General features: G+C 43.3%; 1 protein-coding gene and 1 pseudogene across 1 annotated transcript in view; one reads left to right on the top strand and one right to left on the bottom strand.

Annotated features, from left to right (window-relative positions):
- Positions 1–26,354, bottom strand: part of Ube2g1 (ubiquitin conjugating enzyme E2 G1) — a 79,972-nt gene that overhangs the window by 32,436 nt on the left and 21,182 nt on the right. The gene's annotated exons all lie outside the window — the stretch shown is intronic.
- On the top strand, positions 21,782–22,228 carry LOC138813183 (small ribosomal subunit protein eS19 pseudogene; annotated as a pseudogene).

The following is a 26,354-nucleotide window of genomic DNA, read 5'->3' as shown; positions in this document are numbered from 1 at the left end:
CCCAAACTCTATAGGACACACATATCATTAAGAGTCCACTGAGCTTATTGTGCTGGCCTGCCATCTAGATGACCTTGGCATGAATCCCAAACTCTATAGGACACACATATCATTAAGAGTCCACTGAGCTTATTGTGCTGGCCCGATGCCTGGGCTGTGTTCAAACCTGTTCTTAAAAAGCTAGTTTACACCTGCAGTAATTCCACAGATTATACACCAAGCTAGCTGGCCTAGCACTGTAATTTTCCTCTTGTTCTCATTTACTGATATCAATTTGTTTGAACTTAATAACTAATTCAAAACTTGTTCATTGTAAATGTGTTAGATATTGGGAATTACAATGAAGAAAACAGTCTCTGCTCAAGCCATTTTTTTATTTTAGTGAGCGAAAGCACACCAACAAATTTATGAAATAGTCATTGCCAACTGCTCAAACTGCAAGAACAGGATAAAGGAGAGAGAAAAGTATACTGATAGGGCTGGGAAGGTGGCTCAGTGGTAGAGCGCTTGCCTTGCATTCATGAAGCCCTGGGTTCGATTCCTCAGCACCACATAAGCAAAAAGAAAAAAGCCGGAAGTGGTGCTGTGGCTCAAGTGGTAGAGCACTAACCGTGAGCTGAAGAGCTGAGGGACAGAGCCCAGGCCCAGAGTTCAGGCCCCACGACCGGACCAAAAAAAAAAAAAAAAAAAAAGTATACTGATAAATGTGAGGTAAAGAAATTTCCAAAATCTCCACGTAGAACATGTGGACATTTATACATTCCAAGAATCCTCATAAGGCACAACAAACCACTTTTAGAATGAGAACAATAGCACAATCAAACCAAAAATATTGGGGCAACAATTTCATCAAATGCAGATGCCTGTAACCCTAGCAACTCAGGAGACTTAAGGGCTGAGGACTGCAGTTCAAAGCTAGCCCCTGAGTCTCTTGATCTCAAATTAATCACAAGAGGAGCTAAGGCTCAAGTAGTAGACCAATAATAGCCTTGGGCACAAAAGATCAGGAACAGAGCCCAGGCCCAGAGTTCAAGCCTCAAGACCCACATAAACAAATATTTTAAATTTTTCCTCTTAATAACTTTTATGGACAGCTGATCCTCTCCTGTTATCCTAGCTATTCAGTAACTGAGATCTGAGGACTGCAGTTCAAACCCAACCAAGGCAGCAAAGTCCATTAGACTCATTTCCAATTAATTACCAAAAAGCTGGAGTGGTGGCTGAAATTGGTAGAGCACCAACTTTGAGCAGAAAGCTCAGTGATAGTGCCTAAGCCCTTAGTTCAAGCCCCAGGACCAGTACTTCAAAGTAGTCAAAATGGGAATTTCATGTCATTTATTTTTACTACAATTGAAAGAACAAGTTCTGATTTTTCTATTCTCATGGTATACAAACAATGGAGAAAGAATAATCTTTTAAAAATGATGCTGAGAAAAATGGAGATCCACAACCAAAAGAATGAGCTACACTGTGCACCAATGGCTCAAGCCCCTGAAGAAGCTGAGTTCTGAGGATCGTGGTTTGAAGCCAGCCCAATGAGACTCTTATTCTCTTATTCCCAATTAACAGCAAAAAAGATGTGACTCAAGCAATAGAGAGCCATCTTTGAGCCCAAAAAAAAGGGGGCTCAGGGAAAATAAACAGGTTCTTACTACAAGCCCCAGTACCAATACCCCCCCAAAAAAAACAATGTAGTGGGGAAAGGTCCTGCAAACAATTTGAATAGACTTCTTTAAAAGATAAAAGGATGGCCAGTATGTGCCCAAAAAAAAGACATGAAAAAAATGTTCAGCACAGAAATGACTGAAATTACAAGGAGATACAACTTCACATCCATTAAGATGATCATGGTACGTACACACACACACACACACACACACACACACACACACACACACACACACACACACACACACACACACACACACACACACACACACACACACACACACACGGGGGGGGGATGAGAGACTATAACAATGTAGGGACAGAAGTCCACATAAACTGATAGTGGGGGGGGGTGGGCTGGGAAGGTAGCTCAGTGGTAGAGTGCTTGCCTTGCATGCATGAGGCCCTGAGTTCGATTCCTCAGCACCACATAAGCAAAAAAGAAAAGAGCCGGAAGTGGCACTGTGGCTCAAGTGGTAGAGTGCTAGCCTTGAGCTGAAGAGCTAAGAGACAGCACCCAGGCCCAGAGTTCAGGCCCCAAGACCAGACCCAAAAAAACAAAACAAAAAACAAACGAATATGAATGATGCAGTCTTTGTGGAACTAAGTATGGAATATACCCAAAAAATTACTTTTTATTAGTTAACCCAAAGCAATTAATAGTAGGGTTCCAACTGTATTTGTATGCCTCTATTTATAATAGCACTATTAACTGTGAAAATATGGCAACAAAGCTAGGCATCAGTGGCTCACATCTGTAATCCTAACTACTCAGGAGGCTAAGATCAGAGGATCACGGTTCAAAGCCTGGGCAGCAAAGTCCCTAAAACTCTTATCTCCAATTAACCACTGGAAGTGGTGCTGTGACTCAAGTGGTAGCTTAAAGAGCTCAGGGACAGCACCAAGGCCCAGTGTTCAAGCCCCATGACCAACCAAAAAAAAAAAAAAAAAAAAATGCAACAACCCAAGTGTTTATTAACGAATTGAAAAACTGTTGTACTGTATGTATATATGATATAACAAGAATGAAATTATCATTCATTCTAACATAGATGAGCTTTGAAAACATACTAAATAATCCAGGCACAGCATAACAAGTATATAATGGTTTCACTTAATGCAGTGCCTACAGTAATCAAATGTAGAGATAGAACACAGAATAAGGAGCTGGAGGACAATGCAAACTAGGAAGTTTATTGCCTAAGGGATATAATTTCAATTGAAAAAACACAAAAAGACTCTGGATATAGATAACGGTAACCATTGTACAACAATGTGACTGTACTTTATGCCACTGAATATTTAAATGGTTAAAGTTACAGTTTGAATTTGAAATGGCCTCCACACACTCAGGTGCTAAATACTTGGTCCCCAGCTGGGAGCACTATTTTTGGAAATTGTGGAAACTTTAGGAGGTAGGACCAACAAGAAGTAGGTCACTAAAGGGGGGAAGGGGTTGTTCGTACAAGTATCTTGTTCCTAGCCCCTTTCTGTCTCACTCTCTGCTTCCCACATGACACTAGAAGAGGTGCCTCAGCAACACACTCCCACTATGTGGTTCTGCCCAAATGCATGGGGCCAACTGATCATGGACCAAACCCTCACCCTCTAAAAGTATAAGCCAAAATAAGTATTTACGCTGTTTAACAGGTATTTTGTCACAACCTTGAAAAAGTAACTAAGAGTTATATATGTTTCATTGTATTTTACTATAACCAGAATGAAAGAATAAAATATATAAGTCAGATAAATGAGGAATACATAAAGACTGGGACCGTCACTCCTATCTCCTTGTTCTGTTGATATCACTTTGAAGCTTTGATATGGTCTATAGTTAAAGAAAACATCAATAGGGGCTGGGAAGGTGGCTCAGTGGTAGAGTGCTTGCTTTGCATGCATGAGGCCCTGGGTTCAATTCCTCAGCACCACATAAGCAAAAAGGAAAAAAAAGCCGGAAGTGGTGCTGTGGCTCAAGTGGTAGAGCGCTAGCCTTGAGCTCAAGAGCTGAGGGACAGCCCCCAAGCCCAGAGTTCAGGCCCCACGACTGGACCCCCCCCCCCAAAAGAAAACATCAATAATAAACAACTGCAAACTCAAAAATTAGCAATACAGGGAGGGAAGTAGAGAGTGGTAAGTGGGAGAAAATGAGGGAGAGGTTAACAGTGTTTAAAAAGAAATGTAGAGGCAGGGGGGAGGGGGTAGGAAGGGGAAAAAAAGGAGGAGGCAACAATGCTTGATAAGAAATGTACTCATTATCTTGCGCATGTAATTGTACCCTCTGTACGATATTTTCACAATAAAAAGGAAAAGAAATGTACCCATTACCTTACTTATGTAACTGCAACCCCCCTTCCTCTTCATCACCTTTACAAATAATTTTTTTAAATCAATACAGTACTCTTCAATACAACCAGTAAAACAAACACATGGTGATACATTTGTCATCTTTGTCTTGGAATATGACTTCTGAAAACATATCTGCTTTGGTTCCTTTCTATATATAGCTTTATATATAAAAGCTTCTATAAAGCTTTCAATATAGCTGCTTCTCCCCTAAATTAAAGGCCCACTTTAATCTGTGTGCAATACAAGAAAACCATTCTCAGTGTTAATAACAGCAAAATTAAATCCAATGGATCTCTAAGCAGACTTGCTAAGTTTGCAAAGAAAATCAAATGCAGGGGGTTGGGAAGGTTTCAGTGGTAGAGTGCCTGCCTTGCATGCAGGAGGCCCTGGGCTCCATTCCTCAGCACCACATTAGCAGAAAAAGCCAGAAGTGGCACTGTGGCTCAAGTGGTAGAGGGCTACCCTTGAGCTGAAGAGTTGAGGTACAAGCCCAGGCCCAGAGTTCAGGCTCCATGATGAAAGAAAGAAAGAAAGAAAGAAAGAAAGAAAGAAAGAAAGAAAGAAAGAAAGAAAGAAAGAAAGAAAGAAAGAAAGAAAGAAAGAAAGAAAGAAAGAAAGAAAGAAAGAAAGAAAGAAAGAAAGGAAAGAAAGAAAGAAAGAAAGAAAGAAAGAAAGAAAGAAAGAAAGAAAGAAAGGAAAGAAAGGAAAGAAAGGAAGAAAGAAAGAAAGAAAGAAAGAAAGAAAGAAAGAAAGAAAGAAAGAAAGAAAGAAAGGAAAGAAAGAGAAAGAAAGAAAGAAAGAAAGAAAGAAAGAAAGAGAGAGAGAGAAAGAGAGAGAGAAAGAAAGAAGGAAAGAAAGAGAGAGAGAGAAAGAAAGAGAAAGAAAGGAAGGAAGGAAGAAAGGAAGAAGGAAAAAAAAGAGAAAGAGAAAGAGAAAGAAAATCAGCCAGGTGCCAGTGGCTTCTGCCTGTAATCCTAGCTACTCAGGAGGCTGAAATCTGAGGATCACGGTTCAAAGCCATCCTGGGCAGGAAAGTCCCTGAGACTCTTATCTCCAACCAAAAGGAAAAAACACTAGAAAACTGAAGTGGTGCTGTGGCTTAAGCAGTAGAGCACTCACCTTGAGCTGAAGAGCTGAGGGATAGCATGTAATAAGCAAGTCTTAATTTAAAAAAAAAAAAAAAAGTTAGAAATGTTTTTACAAATTTTGAAGTAAATATACAAGCTGAGCATTCTTCAAAATATTGTCATTCCAGCCTGGCGCTGGAGGCTCATGCCTGTAATCCTAGCTACTCAGGAGTCTGAGTTCTGAGGATCATGGTTCGAAGCCAGCCTAGGCAAGAAAATCCTTAGAAAACCGGAAGTGGCACTGTGGCTCAAGTGGTAGAGTACTCGCCTTGAGCTGAAGAGCCCAAGGACAGTGCCCAAGCCCAAAGTTCAAGCCCCACGACCAAAAACTAAAAAATAAAAAAAATGTCATTCCACGTTTTTTCAAAAGTACTTTATTACTTTATTCACACTAAAAAGCTCTTACTTAAAGCATGGTGCTGGTAGTTCATACCTGTAATCCTAGCTACTCAGGAGGACTAAGTACTGAGAATAGAAGTTTAAAGCCAGCCTGGGCAGGAAAGTCCGTGAGTCTTACCTCCAATTTACTACCAGTAAACTGGAAGTGGTACTGTGGCTCAAAGTGGTAGAGTACTAGTCTTGAAATCTTAAAGAGCTCAGGGTCAGTGCCCAGACCCTCAGTTCAAGCCCCACAACAAACCAAAAAACAAATAAATAGCTCTTATTTGTGTTGATTAATAAGAGATATAGTATGTAAGGTAATAGTCTAAATTCACTGCCATATTCCTGAATAAACAGGGACAAAGCAGACTAACAGCATGCAATGGTCCTTGCTTCATTGCTTCCTGATTCATCCATTACGGTAATGGACTTGCTTCCTGCTACAGAACAATTACCTAGCTTGAGTACCCCAGAAGCCATGAGATAATCCTGCAATTATAAATTTATTTTAATTTGAAAAATTTTGAAACATTTTTTTTGGGGGGGTCTAGTTTTGGGGCCAGAACCCTGGGCCTGGGCGCTGTCCCTCGGCTCTTCAGCTCAAGGCTGGTGCTCTACCACTTGAGCCACAGCACCACTTCCAGCTTTTTTCTTTTTGCTTATGTGGTGCTGAGGAATAGAACCCAGGGTCTCATGCATACAAGGCAAGTGCTTTACCACTGAGCCACCTTCCCAGCCCTTGAAACATTTCTTGAAGGACACTGGTGGCTCATGCTTGTAATACTAGCTCTGAGGATTATGGTTTGAAGCTGGCCAATGCAGGAAAAGTCTGAGAGTCTTTTTTTCTTTTCCCAATTAACCAGCAAAAAGCTGAGAGTGGAGGTGAAGCTCAAGTATTAGAGTGCCAGCATTAAGAAGCTAAGCAAAACTGCAAGGACCTGAGTCCAAGCCCCAGTACTATAATAAATAAATAAATAATTCTCAAAAAAAAAAAATCTAAATGAGAAATATGAGACTATCACTTAACTCTGTTGAATTATAAGTAACAAGACATCATAGCAGGGGCTGGGAAGATGGCTCAGTGGTAGAGCGCTTGCCTTGCGTGCCTGAGGCCCTGGGTTCGTTTCCTCAGCACCACATAAGCAAAAAGAAAAAAAGCCAGAAGTGGCGCTGTGGCTCAAGTGGTAGAGTGCTAGCCTTGAGCTGAAGAGCTGAGGGACAGCGCACAGGCCCAGAGTTCAGGCCCCACAACTGGACCCCCCCCCAAAAAAAAGACATCATAGCAAAATGAAAAATGTTAAAATTACTAAATTAACAATTATAACCAAATGTACATTTAAAAAGCTAGACTAGGGTGGTGCTGGTGGCTCACACCTATAATCCTAACTACTTAGGAGGCTGGGATCTGAGGATCATGGTTCAAAGGCAGCCAGGGCTTGGGCTGGGAAGGTGGCTCAGTGGTAGAGCACTTGCCTTGCATGCTCAAGGTCCTGGGTTCGATTCCTCAGCACCACATAAGAAAAAAGCCGGAAGTGGTGCTGTGGCTCAAGTGGTAGAGCGCTAGCCTTGAGCTGAAGAGCTGAGGGACAGCGCCCAGGCCCAGAGTTCAGGCCCCACGACCGGACCCAAAAAAAAAAAAAAAAAAAAAAAAAAGGTAGCCAGGGCAGGAAAGTCTGTGAGACTCTCATCTCCAATAAACTACCAGAAAACCAGAAGTGGCACTGTGGCTCAAGTGGTAGAGTGCGCACCTAGAACTGAAGAGCTCAGAGACAGTTCCCAGAGTTTAAGCCCCATTCCAACAATAACAAAAAGCTAGACTAGGGCTGGGAATGTGACTTGCCTAGCATGCATGAAGCCCTGGGTCCAATTCCTTAATACCACATAAACAGAAAAGCCAGATGTAGTGCTGCAACTCAAGTAAAAGCTCAGGGACAGTGCCCCAGGCCCTGAGTTCAATCCCCAGGACTGCACACCACCTTGCAAAAACAGCTAGACTATCTTTCCTTTTTTTTTTTTTATTTAAAAGTCCAAGACAGGGGATCGAACTCAGCACCAACTGAGCCATGCCCTAAAAGGCTAGACTTAAAAAATCACCAACTGGAAGTGGCGCTGTGGCTCAAGCTGTAGAGGTGCACCTTGAGCTGAAAAGCTGAGGGAAAGCTCCCAAGCCCAGAGTTTAGCCCCACGACCGTCCAAAAAAAAACCCATAAAACTAGGGCTGGGGGGGGGGGGGGCCTAGGAAGGTGGCTCAGTGGTAGAGCACTTGCCTTGCATACCTAAGGCCCTGGGTTGGATTCCTCAGCATCACATAAGCAAAAAGAAAAAAGCCGGAAATGGCACTGTGGCTCAAGTGGTAGAGTGTTAGCTTTGAGCTGAAGAGCTAAGGGACAGTGCCCAGGCCCAGAGTTCAGGCCCCACAACCGACAAAAATAAAATAAAAATTCACCAAAATCCTAAGTAATTCTGCTTTAAGCAACTTCTCCCCCCCCCAAATTTTTCCTTTTTTTTTTTTGTATTGTTAAGGTGATGTACAGAAGGGTTACAGTTACATAAGGTAATAAGTCCTTTTTTTGGGGGGTCCGGTCGTGGGGCCCTAACACTGGGCCTGGGCACTGTCCCTTAGCTCGTCAGCTCAAGGCTAGCGCTCTACTACCTGAGCCACAGCACCACTTCCGGCTTTTTTCTTTTTGCTTATGTGGTGCTGAGGAATTGAACCCAGGGCCTCATACATGAAAGGCAAGCATTCTACCACTGAGCCACCTTCCCAGCCCCAATAAGTACATTTCTTACCCCTTCTTTCATTTTTCCTCTACTTTCCCTCCAAGCCCCACCAACTTGTACAGATCATTTCCAACATATTGTCTCGTGAATATCACTGTTACATTGGTTCCACACTTGTCCTTGTCTCACCATTCTGTTGTTCCCCTTCCCTTCCCTAATTCAGGTAAAGGTGTATACAATACCAGGGTAACAAAATCAAATACAGCGACAACAGGGGATATACTACAGGGGAAAGAACATACACAAGAAACAACAACAACAAAAAACCACATGGTGCATTAAAAACAACAAAGAAAAACCTCTTGTGTCCATGTCTTAGAGCTCATTTTGCTTTGCATCATCTCATATGTCTTATGTATGTAGCTATTGAGCTATTGTGCTCATCTGCTAACATTATCCTAGATGTATACCAATTATTGCAAATAAGGGAAACCACGGGACCTATGTTTCTTTGGGGCTGGCTTACTTCACTTAGTATGATTTTTTTCCAAGTCTTTCCATTTCCTTATAAATGGGGCAGTGTCTTTCTGATGGAAGCATAGAATTCACACACACACACACACACACACACACACACACACACACACACACACACACACACACACACACACACACACACACACACACACACACACACACACACACACACACACACACAGAGTTTCTTGATCCATTCATCTACTGAGGAACATAAGCAAGTTCTTTGATATACTATTTCTATAAAAACTTTAGAGCTAGATGGCTCATGCCTGTAATCCTAGCTATTCAGGAGGCTGAGATCTGTGGATCGCAGCTTAAAGCCAGCCTGGGCAGGAAAGCTGGTGAAACTCTTATCTCCAATAAACCACCAGAAAACCGGAAGTGGCGCTGTAGCTCAAGTGGTAGAGCACTAGCCTTGAGCTGAAGAGCTGAGGGACAGTGCCTAGGCCCAGAGATCAAACCCCACAACTGACAAAAAAAAAAAAAAACTTTAGAGCTGAGTGCCAGTGGCTGGTGCTTTTAATCTCAGGAGGCTGAGATCTGAGGATCATAGTTCAAAGCCAGCCTGGACAGGAAAGTCCTTGAGACTCTTATCTCAAATTAACCACCAAAAGCCAGAATAGGAGCTGTGGCCTTGACTGAAAAAAGCTCAAGACATCACTTAAAACCTGAGTTCAAGGGTCAGGGGACACACACACACACACACACACACACACATGCACACACGCACGCACGCACGCACGCACGCACGCAAGCACACGCACACTTTACTGACTTTTTTTTTTTTTTTTTTGGTGGAGCTCTTTTGCTCAAGGCTAGTGTTCCACCACTTTGAGCCACAGTGTCACTTCTGGTTTCTGAGTGGCTAATTGGAGATAAGAATCTCACAGGGACTCTTCTGCCTAGATTGGCTCAAACCACAATCCTCAGATCTCAGTCTCCTGAGTTGTTAGGATTACAGGTATGAGTCCTGGCAGTACATGACACTTTTATTGCTAAAGATTTCAGCAACCACTGAAAATAAGAACCTTTTAAAAATAATACAAATCATCTTTTCAAATTTTCTCCTGGTGAGTTATGAAATGACATCAAGGAATCAATCGCTTAATATTTAGCCTAATTGCACTAGGAATTTCTACTAGTGATAGTTTAGTCCCAGAGAAAAATTAACTTATGGGGCTGGGAAGATGGCTCAGTGGTAGAGCGCTTGCCTTGCATGCCTGAAGCCCTGGGTTCAATTCCTCAGCACCACATAAGCAAAAAGAAAAAAGCCGGAGTGGTGCTGTGGCTCAAGTGGTAGAGTGCTAGCCTTGAGCTGAAGAGCTGAGGGACAGCGCTCAGGCCGAGTTCAGGCCCCATGACCAGACCCAAAGAAAAAAAAAGAAAAAGAAAAAAGAAAAATTAACTTATTTTTGAGAATAAGAGAACGTTAATGACATCTTAGAATATTTGTGCCATATTATGTATATATCTATATATGTATTTTTTTGAGACAGTCTCTCACTATGTAGATAGTCCAGGCTGGCCTAGAACTTGTGATTCTCCTGCCTTCGCATTCCTCAGGGGCTGGGATTATAAGCATACAAAAACTTTAAAAAGCAGTGGAAAAGGCAACATAGTTTAAAAAACAAAACTACATTGGAAAGACATTAAGTATAAAATGACTAATACCCGGGCTGAGAAGGTGGCTCAGTGGTAGAACGCTTGCCTTGCATGCCTGAGGCCCTGGGTTCGATTCCTCAGCACCACATAAGCAAAAAGAAAAAAGCCGGAAGTGGCACTGTGGCTCAAGTGGTAGAGCGCTAGCCTTGAGCTAAAGAGGTGAGGGACAGTGCCCAGGCCCAGAGTTCAGGCCCCATGACCGGACCCAAAAAAAAAAAAAAAAAAAAAAAAAAAAAGACTAATACCCTTTCAGTAAAAAAAATGTAAACTACATTAAGCCACATTACCCAGAATAATCCAATAATCAGTTTTGTGTCATCTGTCTATAAAGCTTTACTCATTGTAAAGTATTCTTGTGGAAATATTCAGTAATCTAGAAACTTCGTGCCTGGGCTGGCTTTGAACAGGGAATCCTCAGATCTCAGCCTCCGAAGTAGCTAGGATTACAGGCCTGAGCCACCGGTGCCTGTCTGGTTTGGTTTTTAAAACCAATATATGTGTAATATATGTTTCCCAAGAATTAGATAACTTTATGGTATTTTTTTGGGGGGGGTCAGGTCATAGGGCCTGAACTCTGGGTCTGGGCGCTGTCCCTCAGCTCTTCAGCTCAAGGCTAGTGCTCTACCACTTGAGCCACAGCGTCACTTCCAGCTTTCTTTTTGCTTATGTGGTGCTGAGGAATCGAACCGAAGGCCTCAGGCATGCAAGGCAAGCACTTTACCATTGAGCCACCTTTCCAGCCCCTTTATGGTATTTTTTTCCTCAAGAAATTTGACTAAGCCGGAGCTGGTACCTCATAAACCTATAATCCAAGCATCTTCGGAGGCTGAGATCTGAGGATCAACTTTCTTTTTATTTTTCCAGGGCTGAGGACCGAACCCAGGGCGTTGCGCAAGCCGGGCGGGCGCCCTTCTGCTGGGCTAAACCCCCAGCCCCTGAGGATCAACTTTCTTTTTTTTTTTGGTCTTTTGTAGCTTTATATGTCTTTTTTTTTTTTTTTTTTAAACTAGGGCTGAGAACTGAACCCAGGGCCTTGGGCACGCCAGGCGGGTGCCCTTCCGCTGAGGATCAACTTTCAAAGCCAATATCACCAAAAAATAAAAACCTCTGAGGCTCTTATCTTCAATCAACTACCAGAAACTGGAAGTGGTACTGTGGCTCAAGTGGTTAAAGCACTAGCCTTGAGCTGAAGAGCTGAGGGACAAGCATCCAGGCCCAGATGTCAAGTCCCACAACGAGGGGGTGGGGGGGGGGAGAACTAGCCTAGTGCTAGTAGCTAATACCTGTAATCCTAGCTACTCAGAATGCTGATATCTGAGGATCACAGTTTGAAGCCAGCCCGGACAGAAAAATCCTGGAGACTATTATCTCTAATAAACTTTAGAAAAAGCCAGAAGAGGTGCTATGGCTCAAGTGATAGAGTGCTACCCTTGAACACAAACAGGCTCAGGGACAGCAACTAGGCCCTGAGTTCAATCCCAGGTCCAGAAAAAAAAAAAAAAAAAAAAAAACCCTAGGCAAACAAAAAACCTTTTCGGTCTAATTTTCTAGTCTGTCTTGCAATTCAGGCACTAGAATGAGTAATGAATGTGATGTATCTCCCACTTCCCACATGTTGTTTCTCCTCTCCTTCCAAAGAACTTAAAACAATAAAATTTTTAGAGAAATTTAAAAATAAACTTTCAAGTAGATTTTTTTTTAAAAAATAAGACAAGGTACCTTGACCACAGTTCAGAAAGATGAAGACAGCTAAAGAAAGTGACCAGCAAAGTGGAAGGGCAAAAGAGCAGAATACTCACAGAGGGGCTGAGGCGAAGGAAGAAGGTGGCTAATCTTCTGGGCAGAACCCCAGAGAGGCGCCAGGTCAGTAACTGTCGAATGAGGAAGGTCAGTAGTGAGAAGTGAGACTAAAAACATCTGTCATAGCAAGAAGTCAATTGAGAATGTCTAAAATTCATAAACCAAAAATAGTCAGAATATTATTTATAAGCATGGAGTTATCCCCAAGAGATCTGAATTTAAAAGGTTGCTTTCAAGATCAGCTTTATCTGAGGAGTGGGGACTCTTCACTAGTATACCTTTGAAATTATAGTATGTGATTACTGGATGTTCTATGCTAAGTATACATTATTGATTTTAATACTTCATTCTTTGTTTTTATGCATTTTTTATTTTGCTTTAATATACAACCTTAGATATTACGTCCCTCTTATGTCAGGAAGTATTTTTCTAACTATAAATCATGGAACAGATCTACTGTGACTCAACGATTGTTTCTTTTTCTTAACAACAACAAAAAAAGAAAAACAGGGAAGGTGGCTCAGTGGTAGAGTGCTTGCCTCCTTGCATGAATAAGGCTCTGGGTTCGCTTCCTCAGTACCACATAAACAGAAAACCAGAAGTGGCGCTGAGGCTCAAATGGTAAAGCACTAGGCCTTGAGCTGAAGAGCTGAGGGACAGTGCCCAGGCCCAGAGTTCAAGCACCACAACCGACAAAAAAAAAAAAGGGGGGGGCTGGGAAGGTGGCTCAGTGGTAGAGCACTTGCCTTGCATGCTTGAGGCCCTGGGTTCGATTCCTCAGCACCACATAAGCAAAAAGAAAAAAAGCCAGAAGTGGCGCTGTGGCTCAAGTGGTAGAGTGCTAGCCTTGAGCTGAAGAGCTGAGGGACAGCGCCCAGGCCCAGAGTTCAGGCCCCATGACTGGACCCAAAAAAAAAAAAAAAAAAAGGGGGGGGGAGGGAGGGAGTGAGGGAGGGAAGGTGGGAGGGAAGGAGGGAGGGAGGGGAGGAGAGGGGAGGAGAAGGAGGAGGGGAGGGGAAGGGGAAGAGAAGAGAAGAGAAGGAAGAGGGAGGGAGGGAGAGAAAAGAAAAATCAAATAGAAGTATTACTGAACATTTCATTTCATTTTAAATGTTTTATCTAACTGAGTGTACAGGGGTGCTATGTAAAATACTTCCCCTATTATGTCTATGTTCAATCTTAGCAGCTAGATGTGATTGTGTTAAAATGTGAATTCCAGTCATGCTGATACTCTGCAATGGCCTTCTGATCTTCTCAGTGATGATCTCTAAGGCCCTCCTGAATTAATCAGCATCTTCTTCCAAACATTTTTTTTTCCTTTTTGATTAGTTGTGGGGCTTGAACTCTGGGCTTGGGCGCTGTCCTTGTGCTCTTCAGCTCAGGGCAAGCGCTCCACTGCTTGAGCCACAGCACCACTTCCGGTTTTCTAGTGGTTTATTGAAGATAAGAGTCTCAAGGAGGGCTGGGAAGGTAGCTCAGTGGTAGAGTGCTTGCCTTGCATGCCTGAGGCCCTGGGTTCGATTCCTCAGCACCACATAAGCAAAAAGAAAAAAAGCTGGAAGTGGCGCTGTGGCTCAAGTGGTAGAGCGCTAGCCTTGAGCTGAAGAGCTGAGGGACAGGGCCCAGGCCCAGAGTTCAGGCCCCACGACTGGACCCAAAAAAGAGTCTCATGGACTTTCCTGCCCGGACTGGCTTTGAACAGTGATCCTCAGATCTCAGCCTCCTGAGTAGCTAGGATTACAGGCGTGAGCCACCGGCGCCCAGCCCTCCCAACTTTTTTAGTCCTGAGCTTCAGCTAACAGCACTCATCCTTGACCAACACTTAAACCTGTATCATCTTCATGGACTTTGCGTTTGATGTCCCCTTTACCATTCACTATCTCATAAAATTCTTCAGTATGGAGAATACCACACCTATTTTATTCCCTTGTCCTGAATTACTTCCCACTAGGCACTCTACAAACTCCCCTAACCTGAACAGAATGCAAACTCTATAATTATTTACATATGGTTTATGTTGGGTAATTTAGTCTATAAGGATCCATTACAATTTCTGGCAGTAAATATTTGTTCTGTAAATGAGTTAATTACAAAGATGCATCATCCCAAGAAGAAGCCAAATTATTGGCAATCAAGCACGTTTTTGAATCCTTAAGAGATTCTGACAAAAAAATATAGTTGAGGGGCTGGGAAGGTGGCTCAGTGGTAGAGCTTGCCTTGCATGCATGAGACCCTGAGTTCGATTCCTCAGCACCACATAAGCAAAAAGAAAAAAGCCGGAAGTGGCGCTGTGGCTCAAGTGGTAGAGCGCTAGCCTTGAGCTGAAGAGCTGAGGGACAGAGCCCAGGCCCAGAGTTCAGGACCCAAGACCAACCACCCACCCCACCCCCCCAAAAAAATATATATATATATATTAGTTGAGCCATAAGTACAATTACTCACAAACTGAGGAAGTTGCTGGCATACTTTGAGTATGAAAGACTACTGAAATAACCCTTGCTAACAGTAACATAAAGAATTGTAAGCCTGGCGTTGTGGCTCACGCCTATAATCCTAGCTACTCAGGAGGCTGAGATCTGAGGATTATGGTTCAAAGCCAGCCTGGGCAGGAAAGGCCGTGAGACTTATCTCCAAATAAATCACTAGAAAACCAGAAGTGGCGCTGTGGCTCAAGTAGTAGAGCACTCGCCTTGAGCTGAAGAGGGCAGGAACAGCGCCTTAGCCCAGAGTTCAAGCCCCAACCAAAAAAAAAAAAAAAAAGAATTGTAGTCATGGGAGGAGAGGAGGGAGAATATGGGAGAACCTGTTCCTGAACTGGTAAGATATTTTAAAGCACCAAGGTCTCATATTCTAAGTCATAGTCAAACTCTCATTCTCACTCATCTATTTACCTACAGTATAATTAATGTTCACTACTTCTATTAACTTTGATCAAGAGACATATGTTGGTCCCTTTCATTTCATCAGAATAAAACAAGGAGCATGGCTGGGATGGTGGCTTAGTGGTAGAATGCTTGCCTAATATGCATGAAGCCCTGGGTATGATTCCTCAGTACCACATAAACAGAAAAGGCCAGAAGTGGTAGCTCAAGCGGAAAAGTGCTAACCTTAATTAGGCAAAAGAAGCTCATGGAGCGTGCCCAGCTCCTGAATTCAAGCCCCAGGACTGGGAAAAAAAAAAAAAACAACACAAGGAGCAATTAACCTTTGACATTGAGAAGAGATTCCCAAAGCAGATCTTTTTATTATATTTTTTACTTTTTCTACGTTACACTGTAACTCACTGAAGAAAAAAAGAGCTTTCAGGACAAGGCATGATTTAAGAGGCAGAGGACCTATCTACCATGGGACTCTCAGTTAAAACCACGGTGGGGGGAAGGAGGAGTACATAAAAAAGCAAAATTTGCCAAGCACCACTGGGTCACGCCTGTAATTCTAGCTACTCAGGAGAATGAGATCTGAGAATCATGGTTCAAAGCCAGCCCGGGCAGCAAAGTCCATGAGACTCTTTTTTTTTTTTTTTTTTTTTTTTTGGTGGGTTTTGGAGCTTGAACTCTGGGCCTGGGCACTGTCAATGCACTCTTCAGTTCAAGGCCAGCGCTCTACTGCTTGAGCCACAGCGCCACTTCCGGTTTTCTAGTGGTTAACTGAAGAGTCTCACAGACTTTCCTGCCTGGGCTGGCTTTAAACCATGATCCTCAGATATCAGCCTCCTGAGTAGCTAGGATTACAGGTGCCCAGCCATGAGACTCTTATCTCCAATAAAGCACTAGAAAACCAGAAGTAGCCTTATGGCTCAAGTGGCAGAGCTTGCCTTGAGCTGAAGTGTGCAGGGACATCACCCAAGCCTAGAGTTCAAGCCCCAATACCAACAAAAACTGGGCGGGGGGGCGGAATTTTAAAAGGCCTCAAAATATTTTTATAAACATTGAATACTTCCTCATACACCAAAAACACAAAGCAGAACAGATTTCTGCCATATACAAATAAAGTTTGTCCAACTGCAAGTAATGACTTCCAAGCAAGTGACTTTTAAAGACCTCATGCCACAACATGATTTTTAACAAGACAATTTTTTTACCAATAAAGTGTTCATGGGGAATAATTCTTGAAACTTACCTGTTTTTTTTTTTTTTTGGGGGGGGGGGGTTGTGTTTTGGTTTTTTTGTTTTTTGTTTTTTTTTTTCCCAGTCAGTTGTGGGCGCTGTCCCTGAGCTCTTCAGCTCAAGGCAAGCACTCTACCACTTGAGCCACAGCAACAATTCCAGTTTTCTGGTGGTTAATTGGAGGTAAGAGTCTCATGGACTTCCTGCCTGGGCTGGCTTTGAACCACAGTCCTTAGATAACAGACTCCTGAGTAACTAGGAACAGGCATGAGCCACCAGCGCCCAGCTACTTGTTTTTATCCATAAGAAGTAACAACTTGGGCTGGGAAGGTGGCTGAGTGGTGCAGTGCTTGCCCCACAGGCATGAGGCCCTGGGTTTGATTCTTCAACATCACAGAAACAGAAAAAGCCGGAAGTACGCTAAGCCTTGAGCTAAAAAGCTGAGAGACAGCACCCAGGCCCTGAGTTCAGGCCCCAGGACAAAAAGAAAAAAGAAAAAAATACTGAGGCCATTGACAAAATGAAAATAACATTCAATGTTGGAAGAAGACCTGGTTATCAACAAGAACAAAGCAATTTACATGGCATAGAGCAGAGAAGATCAAAGGTAGCATTTTTTTAAATAATAGAAACAAGGTAAGTAATCATAAAACTGATGTTTTCTGAGGACATATTAAATACATATAAGAAACTATGCTTACTGAGCAGGCTCAAACCTGCAAACCTCACTACTAAAGGCTGAGAATTGCGGCCTGTAATCCAGTCCAGGCAGAAGACTCTCATCTCTAATTAACCACCAAAAATCCAGAAGTGGGGCTGTGGCTTAAGTAGTAGGGTATTAACGAGCAAAGAGGGCTGGGAAGGTGGCTCAGTGGCAGAGCGCTTCCCTTGTATGCCTGAGGCCCTGGGTTCGATTCCTCAGCACCACATAAGAAAAGAAAAAAGCCGGAAGTGGTGCTGTGGCTCAAGTGGTAGAGCGCTAGCCTTGAGCTGAAGAGCTAAGGGACAGTGCCCAGAGTTCAGGCCCCACGACCTGACCAAAAAAAAAAAAAAAAGAGGAAGGGAAGGAGGGAGGAAGAGAGAAAGAGAGGGATGGAGAAAGGGAGGAAAGGGAGAAGGGAGGAACTGAGCTGGGAATGGTGGTACACGCCTATAACCTCAGCACTCAGGAGGTAATGTAGGTAGTTTTGAGCATACTACGCAGCAAGACATTGTCTCAAAGAAAATAAAAACAGGCCACGAGCCAGTGGCTCAAGCTGTAATCTTAGCTACTCAGGAGTCTGAGATCTGAGGATCTCGGTTTCAAATCCAGAAGTGGTGCAGTGGCTCCAATGGTAAAGCACTAACCTTGAGCTGAAGAGCTGAGGGACAGTACCAAGCCCAGAGTTCAAAAGCCTCACATCCAGGGGGAAAAAAATAAAAATAAAAATAGAACAGAGAAAGGGGAGTTAAAAAACAAAATTTGGCCGTGCGCTGGTGGCTCATGCCTGTAATCCTAGCTACTCAGGAGGCTGAGATCTGAGGATCTCGGTTCAAAGCTAGCCACGGCAAGGAAAGTCTGTGAGACTTTTATCTCCAATAAACCACTAGAAAACAGAAGTGGCGCTGTGGCTCTCAAGTGGTAGAGTGCTCACCTTGAGCTGAAGAGCTCAGGGATAGTGCCCAAGCCCAGAGTTCAAGCCCCACGACCAACCAAAAAAAAAAAAAATTGTTTTCACCTCTATTAAAACTTCACTTTTCGCCTGTAATCCTAGCTACTCAGGAGGCTGAGATCTGAGGATCGCGGTTCAAAGCCAGCCCGGGCAGGAGAAACCGTGAGACTCCTATCTCCAATAAACCACCAGAAAACCAGAAGTGGCGCTGTAGCTCAAGTGGTAGAGCGCTCGCCTTGAGCTGAAGAGCTGAGGGACAGCGCCCAGGCCCAGAGTTCAAGCCCCACGACCGACAAAAAAAAAAAAAACTTCACTTTTACAAACTGGGAGTATAGCTCAGAAATAAAGTACTTTCCTGACATTTGCCAAGCCTTGGGTGCAATCCTTGGTATCATAAAAATAAATAACAAAATCTAAAACTCCACCTTTACCAATTATAGAGAAATACTTGCTCTAGCCGGGCGCTGGTGGCTCACGCCTGTAATCCTAGCTACTCAGGAGGCTGAGATCTGAGGATCGCGGTTCAAAGCCAGCCCGGGCAGGAGAGACTGTGAGACTCCTATCTCCAATAAACCACCAGAAAACCGGAAGTGGCGCTGTAGCTCAAGTGGTAGAGCGCTCGCCTTGAGCTGAAGAGCTGAGGGACAGCGCCCAGGCCCAGAGTTCAAGTCCCACTACCGACCAAAAAAAAAAAAAAAAAAAGAAATACTTGCTCTTAACATCACAATTTTGTCTTTTCTACATTTTATCCAAGTGTCATTTGCACATAATTATTCAATTATCTATTTACTGTTTGTTGGGCTTTCTGGAAGATTTCTTCAATGTTATAACAATGTTGTTTAACAGTCAACCCCCCCCCTTGTACTCCATGAATCTTTAAATTCTTTTTTATTTTTTTTTTGGGGGGGGGGGTCTGGTCGTGGGGCCTCAACTCTGGGCCTGGGTGCTGTCCCTCAGCTCTTCAGCTCAAGGCTAGCACTCTACCACTTGAGCCACAGCGCCACTTCCAGCTTTTTTCTTTTTGCTTATGTGGTGTTGAGGAATAGAACCCAGGGCCTCATGCATGCAAGGCAAGCGCTCTACCACTGAGCCACCTTCCCAGCCTGAATCTTTAAATTCTTGAAAGAGCTTCTTCTTTATAGAATCCTACTACTGCTTACAATCTTCTCTATATATTTTTCAGTGTTCCCTTCTGGAGCTACCTTTTTCTTCCTTTTCTTCTCTTCCCTCCCTTTTTTTTTTCTCTTCCTTGATCCCCCAACCCCCTTTCTGGAGGGACAGTACTAAGGTGTGAATTCAGAGCCTTGTGTACTCTAGTACTTAAGCCAGACCCCAGTCCCCCAACTTTTCTTTCAAAAATTTTCTTCTTTCAAGTGAAAACAATTTATGTGCAAGAGGCAAATCCCAGACTTCACTTTCAGCTCCTTGAAATTTCCATTTCTTTCATTTAAAGGAGACTGAAGGGAAAGTCAGGCAATGATTAGGCAATTAAGGCAGGGGGAAGGGAAAGGCTAATCATCTTTACAGGGAGAGGCTCCAGGGTCTGTTGCAATCTGATTCTCTAGAACAATATTAGTCCAGCACTAAGGCCACATTATACTTTGGCTGTTTCCACCACAAAGGTAAAGCAAGAACTTTTTGGTAGTCACCTATTGCTGGCTTGCTGAGATATGTTGGACTTCCTCTTAAATTTTCAGTCCAATTCACTGCAGGAGATCATTATTCTATGCAAGACTATCACCAATCTCCCTGACCTTCAATGAGTCACATAATCAGCAAAAAAAAAAAAAAAAAGAATACAGAGATTAATTCTGAATGCACTGGAGAAGTTTAAGGAGAGCATTTTCCAGGTCCCCTGTAACCTCTTTCCTGATAGTCTTCAACATGTTGTGAGGGATGTAGCTCTTCTACCTTTCAAATGTTTTCTGAAAGTGATACACACTCTGCTGGGTTACGATGCTGATCCACTTGGGAATAAGGGTTCCTCTTTAACATAATAGAGATCCTGGACATCCTGGTCAGTCATAACCAGTAACAAAACCATTCTATGTTCTTCTAACCTTTGCAAGAGCAACCATCAGCTTGAAGAGGTCATTAGATGTCAGAAACCACATCCGTTCTCTATTGAGTCTTGGATGTTCCATCTTCTTGTAGACTCTTAATTTCTTGCAGCTCAGAAGTAATTTTTTTTTCTTTTTCTTTTTTTTTTTTTGGTCGGTCGTGGGGCTTGAACTCCAGGCTTGGGTGCTGTCCCTGCGATCTTCAGCTCAAGGCAAGCTGAAGCCACAGCTCCACTTCCAGTTTTCTAGTGATTTATTGGAGGTAAGAGTCTCATGGACTTTCCTGCCCGGGCTGGCTTTGAGCCATGATCCTCAGATTTCAGCCTCCTGAGTAGCTAGGATTACAGGTGTGAGCCACCAGCACCCAGCTAGAAGTAATTTCTTTTGCTTATTTCTTGGGATTTTGGTCTTGTGGTTGGCGTTTTGTTTTGTTGGTACTGGGGTTTGAACCCAGAGATTTATGCTTGCTAAGCAGGAACTCTCCAACTGTGTCCACTCAATTCCAATCCTGAGTAGTTCCTGACCAGATGACTTCAACAAATAAATATTTGAAACAACTAGCTTTTTTATTAAGGCTTTTTAGCACAGAAGCATCTGCACTAAAATATAGTAAACAGGTGTCCTCAGTAGGCCCCCAAACCACTACATCCATGTGACTAGGTAAGGATGACTTTGATGCATCTTTGTCCATTGAAGCAGTTTGTAAGTTGTTGACAATGGTGACCTCGTCCACATCTTTGGTCTTGATGGCTATTTTAATGTTGGTAGGATCCAACTTCAGCCATCAAAGTTAGTGTAACCTTTAACTAACGAATAGACACTTGGAAACATGTCTCTCCAAGCTGAGCTTACACAGAATTTCATCAATGGTAGACATTTTGAAAGAACATGGACTGGCTACCGAAAGCTACAAATGTTCCAGGATCAACAAGCAATTGTGTTATCTCTATTGATCTCTTTCATATAAGAAGGAAAGAGTCATCTTTCCTTATCTGATAATATACTTGATTGTCTATATTAGTATAGAGACTAAATAGAAGGGAATTCGAAGCTGAGTGGGTGAGTAGGACCTAAAAATTGATAGGATGTTGCTCCTGTTTGGGAGAAAGAGTAACTCTATATAACTTCATTGTGCTGTTTCTTCTAAGTGAAATATTCCATGTTTTTTACACAATTTTTTTTTTGCCAGTCCTGGAGCTTGAACTCAGGGTGTGGGCACTGTCCCTCAGCTCTTCAGGTCAAGGTTAGCACTCTACCACTTGAGCCACAGCCCCACTTCCAGATTTTTCTGCTTATGTGGTGCTGAGGAATTGAACCCAGGGCTTCATACATGCTAGGCAAACACTGTACCACTAAGTGACATTCCCAGCCCTGATCATTTATTTTATTGGTGCTGAGGAATCGAACCCAGGGCTTCATGCATGCTAGGCAAACACTGTACCACTAAGCCATATTCCCAGCCCTGATCATTTATTTTTATTTTACCATTTTTTTAAGAAAATCTGGCCCTTTCCCCTGGCTGGCAGTGCAGAGGCCGGACGGTAAGCAGGCACTCCGTGTAGGGTTCGGTGTGGGACCATGAGGAGGGACCACCGGACCCGGGGCGCGTGCCTGAGCACTCCGGGGCACCCGGCGCAGGCCGCCCTGCCCCCTGGAGCAGCGGCCACGTGTGAGCGGGCAGTTCTGGCGCATTGCCAGAACCCCAAAGGGTCTAGCGGATGCCCAGAGTTACTGTAAAAGACGTAAACCAGCAGGAGCTCGTCAGAGCTCTGGCAGCCTTCCTCAAAAAGTCCGGGAAGCTGAAAGTCCCCGAATGGGTGGACACTGTCAAGTTGGCCAAGCACAAAGAGCTTGCGCTCTACGATGAGAACTGGTTCTACACACGAGCTGCATCCACAGCGCGGCACCTGTACCTCCGTGGCAGCGCTGGGGTCGGCTCTATGACCAAGTGTACGGGGGGCGGCAGAGGAACGGCGTCATGCCCAGCCACTTCAGCCGAGGCTACAAGAGCGTGGCCCGCCGGGTCCTCCAAGCCCTGGAGGGACTGAAAATGGTGGAAAAGGACCAAGATGGGCCGCAAACTGACACCTCAGGGACAAAGAGATCTGGACAGGTGGCAGCTGCCAACAAGAAGCATTAGAACAAAGATGCTGGGTTAATAAATTGCCTCAGAAGAAAGAAAGAAAGAAAGAAAGAAAGAAAGAAAGAAAGAAAGAAAGAAAGAAAGAAAGAAAGAAAGAAAGAAAGAAAGAAAGAAAGAAAGAAAGAAAGAAAGAAAGAAAGAAAGAAAGAAGGAAGGAAGGAAGGAAGGAAGGAAGGAAGGAAGGAAGGAAGGAAGGAAGGAAGGGAAAAAAGAAAATCTGACTTTTCCTATCGGAAGAATAGATGGACGAACGGACAGACAGACAGATGCAGGCCTAGATTAAACCCAGAGCATACAAGTTCTCTACCACTAAAATATATATGACTAGCCCTTGCCTTGTGTTTTTGAAACAGAGACCCCAAATTGGCCTCCAAACTCAAGATTCTTCCACCTCAGCCACCTGAGAACTAGAATTACACATTTGTGCATGCCTTCATTTTGCATGCCTTCATGCTGTATTTTTAATAAAATTAATTTTAAAAAATAATCACAATGCTGGGTGCTGATGGTTTACGCCTGTAATCCTAGCTACTCAGGAGGCTGACATCTAAGAATCACAGATCAAAGGCAGCCCAGGCAGGAAAAAGTCTGTGAGACACTTATCTCCAATTACCCACCCAAAAGCTGGAAATAGAACTTTGGCTCAAGTGGTAAAACTAACATTGATCAAAAAAAGCTCAGGGACATTGTCCAGAACTTAATTTAAAACCCCAGGAACAGCACCAAAAAAAAAAAAAAAAAAGCCAGAGCAAAACATGTTCAAGTGTTGCCCCCCTCTTTTTTTTTAGTGCTGGTTCTAGGGTTTGAATTCAGGGCCTGGGTGCTGTCCTCTCTTCTGCTCAAGGCTAGTGCTCTACTGCTTGAGCCACAGCACCTCAGCTTTTTGGTGATTAAGAGATTACAATCTGGGGCTGTGAAGGTGGCTCAGTGGTAGAGTGCTTGCCTTGCATGCATGAGGCCCTAGGTTCAATTCCTCAGCACCACAAAAGCAGAAAAAGCTGTAAGTGGCACTGTGGCTCAAGTGGTAGAGCACTAGCCTTGAGATGAAGAGCTGAGGGACAGTGCCCAGGCCCCACAACCGACAAAGAGAGAGAGAGAGAGAGAGAGAGAGAAAGAGAGAGAGAGAGAGAGAGAGAGAGAGAGAGAGAGAGAGAGAGAGAGTACAATCTCACAGACTTTCCTTTCTGGGCTGGCCTTGAACCACAATCCTCAACCTCCTCCTGAGTAGTCAGAATTAAAGAGATAAGCCATTGGGTCTGGCTTTGAAGTGTAGCTTAAGCAGAAGAGTGCTGGCCTGTGAGTGCCAAGCTCTGAATTCAACCCAATACTGCCACGAAAGCAAAAAGAGAAAACGGGGGAGGGGGGGGCGCGCAGCAGGATGGTTTGAAAAACAAAGGGAAAGAAGAAGAAATGAAAAAACTTCAAAACCAACACATAAAATTATCTTGTTTCTGATAAAACTATATGTGAAACTTGCTGGGTGCCAGTTACCCAGGAGGCTAAGATCTGAGGATTAAGATTCAAAGCCAGACAGGGGATGCCCAGTAAAAGAGACTCTTATCTTCAATTAGTCACTAAAAGCTGGAAATGGAGCCATGGCTTAAGTGGTAGAGTTCCAGCCTTGAATTAAAAAAGCTAAGGGACAGAGCCCAGTAAGAGTGCAATTGCGCATGCTCACGCATATGCGCTCGTGCTCTCTCTCTCTCTGTCTCTCTCTCTCTGTCTCTCTCTCTCTGTCTTTGTCTCTCACACGTACACACCCACACACAATATGAAACTTTGTCTTTAAGTTGATCTTCTATGTGACTGGCATCTGTAATGGACAACATCTTTGCAAAGAACAGATGACATAACTAGAAACCACTGACTAATTCATCGATCAGTCAGTCTTGAATGAAAAGCCAGTATTTCCAGAGTATTAGTCACATGAGTGACTAAAGGAAAGAGACTGTATAAATAGCACTGTAATTTTACAAATAGTACAAATCTATACAATGTTACATACCAAATGTTTTTTTAACAATAACCAACATTGATTTATTTGCGTTTATGCTAAATTTATTCCCGTGCCATAAGTTTTTGTTTCTTCAGTTTCTTCTGGGATACCTTTTTCTTCTTTCTGTGCAACCTCCTCCTCTGGTTTAGGAACAATTTGCTCCTTCTCAGTAAGGATCATTTCAATGTGGCAGGGGGAGCTCATGTATGGGTTAATCCTACCATGGGCTCTGTAAATTCAGCAGCGCATCTTAGGTGCTTTGTTCACCTGGATGTGTTCAATGACCAGGGAGTCTACATCTAAACCCTTCAGTTCTGCATTACTCTGCATTCTTAAGCATGTGCAGCAGAAATTCAGCACTCTTTTTGGGCCACCGACCCTGTGTCCAGCCCCACTGTTTGGCCTGGGCAGATCTGCCAACTCCACCATTGTAACGCCGGAATGGCACACATTGCTTCTTTAATGTGAAATCTTTCAGATACTTGGTCGCTTTTCAGATGTGCATACCCTTGATGGCCTGGGCTGTTTCTCTGGTGTTCTTAAAGTGTACACAAAGATTGGCACCTCTTGACTTGCATGATTTTGTGGGGTTTTCTGGGTCTAGAGAGTAGCGAACCATTTTCACAGGTCACCTCTGGCCGCTTACAGGAAGAGCAAATGTTTTACGGTTAGCTCTAAGGTGATAACTAGAATGACTGAAATGACCACTAAGTACTTTATGACTATGTTTAATAGTCATTCCTTTACAAATACTGATGCTCACAAAAACTACAATGGTAAGGAATGAACTTTTCTAGATTTTACACATATTTATCTTCCCTCCAGAATCTGTCGTGTTATTCTGTACAAATGCCCACATTCAAAAATAAAAATAACACTTCCAAACTGAACAGTAATTGAATACCATCTTGTTTTCCTTTTTAAAGTTATTGCTTCAGAAATTCTTACCCCTCTCCTGTCAACTCTTTCCTATGAAGTTTAATTTCCATCAATATCAAACATGTTATCATTTCTCCAATCTTTACATGAAAATGAGGCCTATCTTCTTCATATAGATACTGGCCCATTTCTCTCTATCCTTTGTACAACTCAAGAGTGACCTTCACACTGGGGGCCAGTAGCTCACTCCTGTAATCCTAGCTACTCAGGAGGCTGAGATCTGAGAATCAAAGCCTGCCTGGGCAGGAAAGTCCATGACACTTATCTCCAGTTAACCTCCAGGAAACAGGAAGTGGCGCTGTGGCTCAAGTGGTAGAGTACTTGCCTTGAGCTGAAAGAGCTCAGGGACAGTGCCAAGGCCCAGAGTTCAAGCCCCACAACAACAACAAAGAATAACTGTTAAAAATCTGTATCAGCCCACGTGACTCCTCCGTAGCCTCTAGGAGCTCTCTCACTCAGAATAAGGGTAATATCTATACCCATTTGCCCACTTCATCCACCTCAGGACTTTTATGCTAATGACTGGCGTTGTCTACAAAAAGCCCTTCCCAAGGCATCCATAAGTCAATGTCCTGTCCCCTCCCCCCCACACACACAAAATGTAAACTCTTATGCTAGCAAGAAGCTTAGTGCTGTTCTTCAAAATTTAGAATTAAGCAAGGCACCTGTGGCTCATGCCTGTAATCCTAGCTACTCAGGAGGCGGAGATCAGAGGATTGCGGTTCAAAGCCAGCCTGGGCAGGAAAGTCCAGGAGATTCTTATCTTCAATAAACCACTCAGAAAACGGAAGTGGTGGTGTGACTCAAGTGGTAGAGCACTAGCCTTGAGCTAGTGCTCAAGGGATAGTGCCTAGGCCCCATGGTTCAAGCCCCACAATCAACAAAAAAAAAAAAAAATTTAGAATTAAATCTAAAGATTGCATTTGGTATGTTGGTACTTTAAGCTGAAATATATATAAAAATAAAACTTTGAAAAAAGCTAAGTCTTCTTAGCTGAGGGTAGGTCATTATACTTTTTTCTCCAATCTTTTTTGTTGGGAGGGGGGCAGGCAGTGTGTATTTCTTTTCAGTTGAAACAGATATGAACTCTAGAGACTAAAGCCCTGGGAGCAGTAGCTACTTGCCTGGGAGTGAAAAGCTCTGAATTCAAACCCTAAGTACTGCCAGAAAATAGAAGCAAAGGGAAACAAAAGGAAGCAACTAAATGACTATC

The sequence above is a fragment of the Dipodomys merriami genome, unplaced genomic scaffold (genome assembly GCF_024711535.1).
Source record: "Dipodomys merriami isolate MVZ:Mamm:240054 unplaced genomic scaffold, mDipMer1.0.p SCAF_59, whole genome shotgun sequence".
NCBI lineage: Eukaryota > Metazoa > Chordata > Mammalia > Rodentia > Heteromyidae > Dipodomys > Dipodomys merriami.
The sequence above is the reverse complement of the archived record's forward strand: the minus strand, read 5'-3'. Positions and strand labels throughout refer to the sequence as shown.